Here is a 13114-nt window from a genome sequence, read left to right as displayed (position 1 = left end):
AAACTACAGTGAGGTATCACCTCACACTAGTTACAATGAGCATCATCAGAAAATCTACTAACAACAAATGCTGAAGAAGGTGTGTAGAAAAGGGAACCCTCTTTCACTGTTAGGTGGGAAAGTAAATTGATACAGCCACTATGTTGACAGTATGGCGGTGCCTTAAAAAACTAAAATTAGAATTACCATATGACCCAGCAATCCCACTACTGGTCATATACCCTAAGAAAACCATAATTTTAAAAGAGTCATGCACCCCAATGTTCACTGCAGCACTATTTACAATAACCAGGTCATGGAAGCAACCTAAGTGCCCATCGACAGATGAATGGATAAAGAAGAAGTGGTACATATATACAGTAGAATATTACTCAGCCATAAAAAAGAATGAAATAGGGTCATTTGTAGAGATGTGGATTGATCTAGACAGAGTGAAGTAAGTCAGAAAGAGTAAAACAAATATCGTATATTAACACATATATATGGAACCTAGAAATATGGTACAGATGAACCAGTTTGCAGGGCAGAAATAGAGACACAGTTGTAGAGAACAAACATATGGACACCAAGGGGGGAAAGTGGAGGGGTGGTGGGGTGGTGGGATGAATTGGGAGATTGGGATTGACATATATACACTAATATGTATAAAATAAATAACTAATAAGTCTCTGCTGTATAAAAAATAAATAAAATAAAATTCAAAAAAAAAGACTTAACACCTATCCTTTTCAAGCAATTCCCAAAAAATGGCAGATGAAGTAACACTTACACATTCATTCTGCCAAGCCAGCATCACCCTGATACAAAAAAAAACAACAACAACAACAAAGATATCACAAAAAAAGAAAATTACATGCCAATATCAGTGATGAATATGATGTGTATGGATGAAAAAATCCTCAACAAAATATTTGCAAACCAAATTCAACAACACATTAGAAGAATCATACACCATGAGGAAGAGGGATTTATCCCAGAGAAGCAAGGATGATTCAATATCCACATATCAATCAATGTGATACACCACATTAGTAAATTGAAGAATAAAAATTATATGACCATCTCAATAAATGTTTTAAAAAGGTTTTGATTAAATTTAATACTCATTTATGATTAAAAAAATCTCTCAATTAAATGGATATAGAAGTAACATACCTCAACATAATCAAGATCATATATGACAAGCCCACAGCTAATATCATATCAGCTGAAAGCAGTGTAACTGAAAGCATTTACTCTAAGATTAGGAACAAGACAAGAATGCTCATTCTCACCAATTTAGTCAACATAGCATAGTCCTAGCCACAGCAATCAGACAATAAAAAGAATTAAAAGAATCCAAATTGGAAAGGAAGAAGTAAAACTGTCACTGTTTGTAGATAACATAGTATACATAGAAAATCCTAAAGATGCCACCAAAAAACTATTAAAATTCATCAATGAATTCGTTAAAGTTGCAGGATACAAAGTTAATATACAGAAATTTGTTGAATTCCTATACACTAACAATCAGAAAGATAAATTAAGAAAACAATCCCATTTACAATCACATCAAAAAGAAAGAAATACCTAGGAATAATTCTAACTGAGGTAAAAGACCTGTACTTGGAAAACCATAAGACACCGATGAAATGAATTGAAGAAGACACAAATGGATGGAAAAATATACCTTGTTCATTAATTGGAAGAATAAATATTGTTAAAATGACCATACTACCCAAAGCAATCTACAGATTCAACGCAATCTCTATGAAAATACCAATGATATTTTTTCACAGAACTCGAATAAATAATTCTAAAATACGTATGGAAATACAAAAGACCCCAAATAACCAAAATAATCTTGATAAAGAAGAAAAAGCTGGAGGTATCATACTCCCTGATTTCAAACTATACTACAAAACTACAGTAATCAATAGTATGGTACTGGTACAAAATCAGACACATAGATCAATAGAACAGAATAGAAAGCTCAGAAATGAACCCACACTTACATGGGCAATTAATCTATGACGAAGAAGGCAAGAATAAACAATGGGAAAAACAGAGCTTCTTCAATAAATGGTGTTGAAACTGGACAGCTACATGCAGAACAATCAAACTGAACTACTCTCTCACACCATGCACAAAAGTAAATTAAAAATGGTTTAAAGACTTAAACGTAAGACCTGAAACCATAAGACTTCTAGAAGAAAACATAGACAATAGCTTTTTGACATTGGTCTTGTTAATATTTTTTGGATATTGTTCCTCAGGCAAGGGAAACAAAAGCAAAAATAAACAAATAGGACTACATCAAATGAAAAAGCTGTTGCACAGCAAAGGAAACTATCAACAAAACGAAAAGGCAACCTAATGAATGGGAGAAGATATTTGCAAATGATATGTCTGATAAGGAGTTAATACCCAAAATACACAAAGAACTCATACAACTCAACATCAAAACACAAACAACATAGTTAAAAACTGGGCAGAGGATCTGAATAGACATGTTTCTAAAGAAGACATACAGATGGCCAACAAACACATGAAAAGATGCTCAACATCACTAATCATCAGGAAAATGCAAATCAAAACCACAATGAGATATCACCTCCCACCTGTCAGAATGGCTGTTATCAAGAAGACAACAAATAAGAAGTGTTGACAAGGATATGGAGAAAAGGGAACCCTCATGCACTGTTAGTGGGAATGTAAATTGGTGCAGCCACTATTGAAAACAGTATGAAGATTTCTCAAAATTTGAAAATAGAACTACCATATGATCTAGCAGTGCCACTTCTGGGTATTTATCTGAGAAAAACAAAAACACTAACTGGAAAAGATATATGCACCCCAATGTTCATTGCAGTATTATTTATAGTAGCCAAGGTATGGAAACAACTTAAGTGCCCATCAATAGGTGAATGGATAAAGATATATATGTAATGAAATTTATACTCAACCATAAAAAAATGAAATCTTGCTATTTGGGACAACATGAGTGGACTTAGAGGGCATTATGCTAAGTGAAACATCAGACAGAGAAAGACATATACTGTGTAATTTCACTTATATGTGGAATCTAAAAAACAAACAAATGAACAAACATAACAATACAGAAACACAATTATAGATAGAGAGAACAAACAGGTGATTGCCAGAGGGGAGGGAGGTGGAGGAAGGAAAGAAATAAGTGAGGGAGATTAAAAGGTACAAACTTACAGTTACAAAATAAATGAGTCACAGGTAAGAAATGTACAGTGTGGGGAATATAGTCTATAACCATGTAATATCTTTGTATGGTGCTATAAATAGACAATCATGGTATAGAAATATTGAATCACTATGTTGTGTAACAGGAACTAACATAGTGTTTTTGACCAATTATACTTCAAAAACAAGCAAAAATTATACTTCACAAACAAGCAAACAAACTCATAGAAAAAGAGATAAGATTTGTGGTTATCAGAGGAGGAGGTTGGAGGGAGAGAGAATTGGATGAAGGCAGTCAAAAGGTACAAATTACCACTTATAAGACAAATAAGTAGTAGAGATGTAATGTACAACATGATAAAGATAATTAACACTGCTGTATGTTATATATGAAAGTTGTTAAGAGTAAATCTTAAGAGTTCTCATCACAAGGATCAATTTTTTTTCTATTTCTTCAATTTTGTACCTATATGAGATGATGAATGTCCACTAATCTTATCATGATGTATGTAAGTCAAATCATTATGCTGTATACCTTAAACCTATACAGTGCTGTAGGTCAATTATATCTCAATAAAACTGGAAGAAAAAAAAGAAGCCCTTCACCCAGAAAAAGACCTGCATTCAAATTCCAGTTCACTTACACATAAGTGGTATAGTTATGGGAGGTATATACAGGATTTAAATTTCTTCATCAGTAACTCATAGGATAAGTAAATACTTAATAAGTGAGAAGATACTAAATGTTAGCTATGACTGAATATTCATAACTGTGTATGTGGATATGTTATGGAATTGGGAAAATCTGGATCCTTCTGACTATTCCTCAGCTCTAGATGAGAATTATCAAAGGTATGCTCCAACAAGTTTATGTCAATTTACACTAAAACAAAACATATGGTTAAGCCCATTTCCCAACTTCCGTACAAACACTGAGTGGTGCTACCTCATAAATGCTGACAGGTCCAACATTAGGTCTTAACTTTCATGATGATTCATGACATAATTCCATGTTTATTGACCATTTATATTCTGTGAATTGCTGTTCATGTCATTTGCCTATTCTATAAAGATTTCTGTTATTTTAGAATGCATCATACATAAGAAATAGAATTTTTCATTTGCTAAAATACTTTTTCTAGTTTTTCACTTGTCTCTAATTTTGCTTCTGTTGTTGGGGGTATATGGAACATTCAACTAATCAAATGAAATATTTATGCCAAGCCTATAGAGAGACCTTCAAGATGGCAGAGGAGTAAGATGTAGAGATCACCTTCCTCCCCACAAATATATCAGAAATACATCTACATGTGGAACAACTCCTACAGAACACCAACTGAACACTGGCAGAATACCTCAGACTTCCCAAAATCAAGGAACTCCCCACATAACTGGGTAGGGCAAAAGAAAAAACAGAGATAAAAGTATAGGGATGGCACCTCTGGGAGGCAGCTGTGAAGGAGGAAAAGTTTCTACACACTAGGAAAGCCTTTCATTGGCAGAGTTGGGTGGTGGCGGTGGGGTGGGGGGGGCGGGAAGCTTCGAAGCTATGGAGGAGAGCACAGCAACAGGGATGCAGAGGGCAAAGCAGAGAGATTCCTGCACAGAGGATCGGTGCTGACTAGCACTCACCAGCCTGAGAGGCTTGGCTGCTCACCCACCGGGGTAGGTGGGGCCTGGGACTGAGGCATGGGATTCAGAGGTCAGACCCCAGGTAAAGGACTGAGGTTGGCTGTGTGAACACACCCTGAAGGGGGCTAGTGCACCACAGCTAGCCAGGAGAGAGTCCAGGAAAAAGTCTGGAACTGCCTAATAGGCAAGACATCATTGTTTCGGGGTGCGTGATGAAAGGGGATTCAGAGCACCACCTAAACAAGCTCCAGAGACAGGCGCAAGCCGTGGCTATCAGCGCAGACATCAGAGACGGGCATGAAACACTAAGGTTGCTGCTGCAGCTACCAAGAAGACTGTGTGCAAGCACAGGTCACTACCCACAACTCCTCTCCTGGGAGCTTGTACAGCACACCACTGCCAGGGTCCCATGATCCAGGGGCAACTTCCCCAGGAGAACACACGGTGCATCTCAGGCTGTTGCAATGTCACACCAGCCTCTACCGCTGCAGCCTTGCCCCACATTCCATACCCCACTCTCCCATGGGTCTGAGTGAGCCAGAGCCCCCTAATCAGCTGTTCCTTTAACCCTTTTTTTCTAAGCTGGAACAGATACTCTCAGGCAACCAACATGCAGAGGTGGGGCCAAATCCAATGCTGAACCCCAGGAGCTGTGTGAACAAAAAAGAGAAAGGGAAATTTCTCCCAACAGACTCAGGAGCAGTGGATTAAATCTACACAATCAACTTGATGTCCCCTGCATCTCAGGAATACCTGAATAGACAATGAATCATCTCCAAATTGAGGGGGTGGACTTTGGGAGCAACTGTAGACTTGGGGTTTGCTTTCTGCAAATCTAATTTGTTTCCAGTTTTATGTTTACCTTAGTTTAATATTTAGAGTTTATTATCATTGGTAGATTTATTTACTGATTTGGTTGCTCTCATCCTTTTTTTTTATATATAGATATATATTTTTTCCTTTTTCTCTTTTTGTGAGTGTGTATGTGTATGCATCTTTGTGTGATTTTGTCTGTATAGCTTTGCTTTTACCATTTGTCCCAAGGTTGTCTCTCTCCTTTTTTTTAAATTAATTTTTTACATTTTTTATTTTTAATCATTTTTTATTTTAATAACTTTATTTTATTTTTTCTTTCTCTCTTTTTTCTCCCTTTTCTTTAGAGCCGTGTGGCTGACAGGGTCTTGGTGCTATGGCTGGGTGTCAGGCCTGTGCCTCTGAGGTGGGAGAGCCGAGTTCAGGAGATTGGTCCATCAGCGACCCCCTGGCTCCAAATAATATCAAATGGCAAAAGCTCTCACAGAGATCTCCATCTGAATGCTAAAACCCAGCTCACTCAAAGACCAGTAAGCTACAGTGCTGGACACCCTATGCCAAACTAGCAAGATAAGAACACAACCACAACCATTAACAGAGAGGCTGCCTAAAATCATAACAAGGTCAGGGAAACCCCAAAACACACCACCAGACACGGTCCTGCCCAACAGAAAGACAAGATCTAGCTTCATCCAACAGAACACAGGCACCAGTCCCAAGCACCAGGAAGCCTACACAACCCACTGAACAAACCTTACCCACTGGGAGAAGACACAAAAACAAGGGAAACTGTGAATCTGCAGCCTGTGAAAAGGAGACTCCAAACACACTAAGTTAAGCAAAATGAGAAGACAGAGAAACACACAGCAGATGAAGGAGGAAGGTAAAAACCCACTGACCAAAAAATGGAGAGGAAATAGGCAGTCTTCCTGAAAAAGAATTCAGAGTAATGATAATAAAGATGATCCAAAATCTTGGAAAAAGAAGGGAGAAAATACAATAAACAATTAACAAGGACCTAGAAGAACTAAAGAGCAAACAAACAATGATGAACAACACAATAAATGAAATTAAAAATTCTCTAGAAGGAATCAATAGCAGAATAACTGAGGCAGAAGAACGGATATGTGACCAGTAAGATAAAATACTGGAAATAACTACTGCAGAGCAGAGTAAAGAAAAAAAGAATGAAAAGAATTGAGGACTGTCTTAGAGACCTCTACAACAACATTAATACACCAACATTTGAATTATAGGTGTCCCAGAAGAAGAAGAGAAAAAGAAAGGGACTGAGAAAATATTTGAAGAGATTATAGTTGAACATTTCCCTAATATGGGAAAGGAAATAGTCAATCAAGGCCAGGAAGCACAGAGAGTCCGATACAGGATAAATCCAAGGAGAAACATGCCAAGACAAACATTAATCAAACTATCAAAAATTAAATACAAAGAAAAAATATTAAAAACAGCAAGGGAAAAACAACAAATAACATACAAGGGAATCCCCATAAGGTTAACAGCTGATCTTTCAGCAGAGACTCTGCAAGCCAGAAGGGATTGGCAGGACATATTTAAAGTGATGAAAGGGAAAAACTGACAACCAAGATTACTCTACCCAGCAAGGAACTCATTCAGATTTCACAGAGAAATTAAAACCTTTACAGAGAAGCAAAAGCTAAGAGAATTCAGCACTACCAAAGCAGCTTTACAACAAATGCTAAAGGAACTTTGCTAGGTGGGAAACACAAAAGAAGGAAAAGACCTACAATAACAAACCCAAAACAATTAAGAAAATGGGAATAGGAATATACATATCAATAATTACCTTAAATATAAATGGATTAAATGCTCCAAGCAAAAGACATAGACTGGCTGAATAGATAAAAAACAAGACCTGTACGTATGTTGTCTACAAGAGACCAACTTCAGACCTAGAGACACACACAGACTGAAAGTGAGGGGATGAAAAAGATATTCCATGCAAATGGAAATCAAAAGAAAGTTTGAGTAGCAATACTCATATCAGATAAAATAGACTTTAAAATAAAGATTATTACAAGAGACAAGAACGGACACTACATAATGACCAAGGGATCAATCAAAGAAGAAGATATAACAATTATAAATACATATGCACCCAACATAGGAGCATTTCAATACATAAGGCAACTGCTAACAGCTACAAAAGAGGAAATCGAGAGTAACACAATAATAGTGGGGGATTTTAACACCCCACTTACACCAATGGACAGATTATCCAGACAGAAAGTTAATAAGGAAACATAAGCTTTAAATGACACAATAGACCAGATAGATTTAATTGATACTTATAGGACATTTCATCCAAAAACAGCAGATTACACTTTCTTTTCAAGTGTACATGGAACATTCTCCAGGATAGATCATATCTTGGGTCACAAATCAAACCTTGGTAAATTTAAGAAAATTGAAATTGTACCAATTATCTTTTCCAACCACAATGCTATAAGACTAGATATCAATTACAGCAAAAATCTGTAAAATATACAACACATGGAGGCTAAACAATACACTACTTAATTATCAAGAGATCACTGAAGAAATCAAAGAAGAAATCAAAAAAATACCTAGAAGCAAGTGACAATGAAAACACGACCACCCAAAACCTATGGGATGCAGTGAAAGCAGTTCTAAGAGGGAAGTTTAATGCAATACAATCTCAGCTCAAGAAACAAGAAACATCTCAAATAAAAGAGCTAACATTACACCTAAAGCAATTAGAGAAAGAAGAAGAAAAAAAAACCCAAAGTTAGCAGAAGGAAAGAAATCAAAAAGATCAGATCAGAAATAAATGAAAAAGAAATTAAGGAAATGATCAATAAAACTAAAAGTTGCTTCTTTGAGAAGATAAATAAAATTGATAAACCATTCGCCAGACCCATCCAGAAAAAAAGGGAGAAGACTCAAATCAATAGAATTAGAAATGCAAAAGGGGAAGGAACAACTGACAATGCAGAAATACAAAAGATCATGAGAGATTACTACAAGCAACTCTATGCCAATAAAACAGACAACCTGGAAGAAATGGAAAAATTCTTCGAAAAGTACGACCTTCTGAGACTGAACCAGGAAGAAATAGAAAATAAAAACAGACCAATCACAAACACTGAAATTGAAACTGTGATTAAAACTCTTCTAGCAAACCAACGTTCGGGACCAGATGGCTTCACAGAAGAATTCTATCAAACATTTAGAGAAGAGCTAACACCTATCCTTCTCAAACTCTTCCAAAATAGAGCAGAGGGAGGAACACTCCCAACTCATTCTACGAGGCCACCATCACCCTGATACCAAAACCAGACAAAGATGTCACAAAGAAAGAAAACTACAGGCCAATATCACTGATGAACATAGATGCAAATATCCTCAACAAAATACTAGCAAACAGAATCCAACAGCACATTAAAAGGATCCTACACCATGATCAAGTGGGGTTTATTCCAGGAATGCAAGGATTCTTCACTATATGCAAATCAAACAATGTGATATACCATATTAACAAATTGAAGGAGTAAAACCATATGATGATCTCAATAGATGCAGAAATATCTTTTGACATAATTCAACTCCCATTTATCTTAAAAACCCTACAGAAAGTAGGCATAGATGGAACTTATCTCAACATAATAAAGGCCATATATGACAAACTCACAGCCAACTTCATCCTCAATGGTGAAAAACTGAAACCATTTCCTGTAAGATCATGAAAAAGACAAGGTTGTCCACTCTCACCACTATTATTCAACATAGTTTTGGAAGTTTCAACCACAGCAATCAAAGAAGAAAAAGAAATAAAAGAATCCAAATTGGAAAAGAAGAAGGAAAACTATCGTTGTTTGGAGATGACATGATACTATACATAGAGAATCCTAAAGATGCTACCAAAAAACTACTAGAGTTAATCAATGAGTTTGTCATAGTAGCAGGATACAAAATTAATGCACAGAAATCTCTTGCATTTCTGTACACTAACCATGAAACATCTTAAAGAGAAATTAAGGAAACACTCCCATTTACCATTGCAACAAAAAGAATAAAATACCTAGGAATAAACTTACCTAAGCAGACAAGAGACCTGTATGCAGAAATCTATAATACACTGATGAAAGAAATTAAAAATGATACAAACAGATGGGGAGATATGCCATGTTCTTGTATTGGAAGAATCAACATTGTGAAAATGACTATACTACCCAAAGCAATCTACAGATACAATACAAACCCTGTCAAACTACCAAAGGCATTTTTCACAGAGCTAGAACAAAACATTTCACAATTTATATGGAAACACAAAAGACCCCGAATAGCCAAAGCAATCTTGAGAAAGAAATATGGAGCTGGAGGAGTCAGGCTCCTGTACTTCAGACTATACTATAAAGCTACAGTAATCAAGACAGCATGGTACTGGCACAAAAACAGAAATATACATCAATGGAAGAGGATAGAAAGCCCAGAGATAAACCCATGCACATATGGTCACCTTATCTTTGATAAAGGAGGCAAGAATATAGAGTGGAGAAAAGACGGCCTGTTCAATAAGTGGTGCTGGGAAAACTGGACTGCTATATGTGAAAGAATGAAATTAGAACACTCCTAACACCATACACAAAAGTAAACTCGCAACGGATTAAAGACCTAAATGTAAGGCTAGACACTATAACACTCTTAGAGGAAAATTTAGGCAGCACACTCTATGACATAGATCACAGCAAGATCCTTTTTGATCCACCTCCTAGAGAAATGGAAATAAAAACAAAAGTAAACAAATGGGATCTAATGAAACAAAAGCTTTTGCATAGCAAAGAAAACCATAAACTAGATGAAAAGACAACCGTCAGATTGGGAGAAAATATTTGCAAATGAAGCAACTGACAAAGGATTAATCTCCAAAATTTACAAGCAACACATGCAGCGCAATATCAAAAAAACGAGCAACCCAATCCAAAAATGGGCATAAGACCTAAACAGACATTTCTCCAAAGAAGATATACAGATTGCCAACAAACACTTGAAAGGATGCTCAACATCACTAATCATTAGAGAAATGCAAATCAAAAGTACAATGAGGTATCACCTCACACCAGTCAGAATGGCCATCATCAAAAAATCTACAAACAATAAATGCTGGAGAGGGTGTGGAGAAACAGGAACCCTCTTGCACTGTTGGTGGGCATGCAAATTGATACAGCCACTATGGAGAACAGTATGGAGGTTCCTTAAGAAACTAAAAATAAAACTACCATATGACCCAGCAGTCCCACTACTGGGCTGAGAAAACCATAATTCAAAAAGAGGAGTCATGTACCACAATGTTCGTTGCAGCTCTACTTACAGTAACCAGGACATGGAAGCAACTTAAGTGTCCATCGACAGATGAATGGATAAAGAAAATGTGGCACGTATATACAATGGAATATTACTCAACCATAAAAGAAACAAAATTGAGTTATTTGTAGTGAGGTGGATGGACCTAGAGTCTCTCATACAGAGCAAAGTAAGTCAGAAAGAGAAAAACAAATTCCTTATGCTAACACATATATATGGTTTCTAAAAAAAAAGTTCTGAAGGACCTAGGGGCAGGGCAGGAATAAAGACACAGATGTAGGGAATGGACTTGAGGAAACGGGGATGGGTAAGGATAAGCTGGGACGAAGTGAGAGTGACATGGACTTGTATATACTACCAAATATAAAATAGAGAGCTAGTGGGAATCAGCCACATTGCCCAGGGAGATCAACTCGGTGCTTTGTGACCACCCAGAGTGGTGGGATAGGGAGGGTGGGAGGGAGACACAAGAAGGAGGGCATGTGGGGCTATATGTATATGTATACATGATTCACTTTTTTATAAAGCAGAAACTGACACATCATTGTAAAGCAATTATACTCCAATAAAGATATTTTAAAAGAAAACTGTTTATGCCTTTGAAATAAAAGATTTACTGTTAACGTTTGCCTCATATTTATCCAATAATTTGGACTTTTTAATATGTTTAATGAATCTGTAATCTATTTTTGTATAATTAGATGTTCCTTTTTATTTTCAAGTTGTTAGTAATTTTCCCTCTTTGCCATTTTTCAATCTGTCTCCTCCCCCACTAATATAAAACTCTACTTTTCCTGTATACTACATTATATATTTTTTAATAATTGTAGAATTTGTACTCTACTGACATTTCTGCTTTTCTCATAATAATTATTTTGTCACTTTATTGCAGTAGGCAGAGTTCTAAGATGGCCCCAAGATTTCCAGACTCCATTTTACATATACCTTCTCCTAGTTATTCAATTAAACACTAATTTATGTATGGCTTCAAAAAGATTTTGCAGACATAATTAAGGTCTCAAATCAGTTAACCTGAAGATAAGATTATTCAGGTGCATCTGACCTAATCACATGAGCTCTTTTTAAAGCAGTGAGCTTTCTGTGACTGGTCTAGCTGGCTGCAGAATAGGAAGTTAGAGAGCTGTTCTGGCTGCCTTGGAAAAAAACAAATATCCACTCTATAAACTGCACATCGGACCACATGGCAAGGAACCACAGGCAGCCTCTATGAGCTGAGAGTGGTCCAAGCTCACAACTAGCTGGACAACTGAGGCCTCAATCCTACAACCACAGGGAAATAAATTCTACCAACAACCAATGAGTTTGGAAGAGGTTCCTGAACCCAGAGGAGAGCTCAGCCTGGATGACATCTTGATTTGAGCATCATAATACCCTGAGCAGAACAGTGAGCTGGTAAATGAGTGTCATTTAATTTAAAGTCACTAAGTTTGTGGTAAGTTGTCCCATAATAATTTTTAAAAAATATATTTACAATATCAATTCTTTTTCAAACATTATCTGTTCTCATTCAATACACTTCAAGAAGCGCTTCAAATTTTCTCAAGTAAAAAAAAATCGTACTGACAATTCATGGTGTCCTTATGTTAAATTTATGGACTACTTTGGTGACAGATCCAAATAGTCTCCCTCCCTTTGGTATAAAGGAACAGGCTCAGAGGATCTGCAGTGGCTCAATGGAAAGAACAAGCTGGTACCAGCTGCTGAGTGAGTGAGCTCCCCTTTCAAACAAAGCCACTTTCTCAACCATGAAATTGTACTGTTACAAAAATGCCCTCCCGGAATGCACTATTCATTAGCATAAGTAGGCTCTCCTACCTGCCAGCCTGTACATTTTTTCCCAATAAACCCTATTTCATATATGCCAGTGAAGCAGTGTGTCAGTGATCTCCTTGGCATGACCTAAGTCCTCCTCACATATTGTTCTTGCAACTCCAAACTGCTCTTGGTTCTCAAACCCACTACTCCATTCATACATCTGGGGATATTTGCACCAAGTCCTCTATTCAAAGAACATGACTGTGCTGCTATTTAGAGTCATTTATGTTTCTTGGTAATGTTTTATAATTATTTTTAAATAGATTATTAGCCT

This window comes from Delphinus delphis, chromosome 8 (genome assembly GCF_949987515.2).
Source record: "Delphinus delphis chromosome 8, mDelDel1.2, whole genome shotgun sequence".
Lineage (NCBI taxonomy): Eukaryota > Metazoa > Chordata > Mammalia > Artiodactyla > Delphinidae > Delphinus > Delphinus delphis.
Note: the sequence above shows the minus strand (reverse complement) of the source record.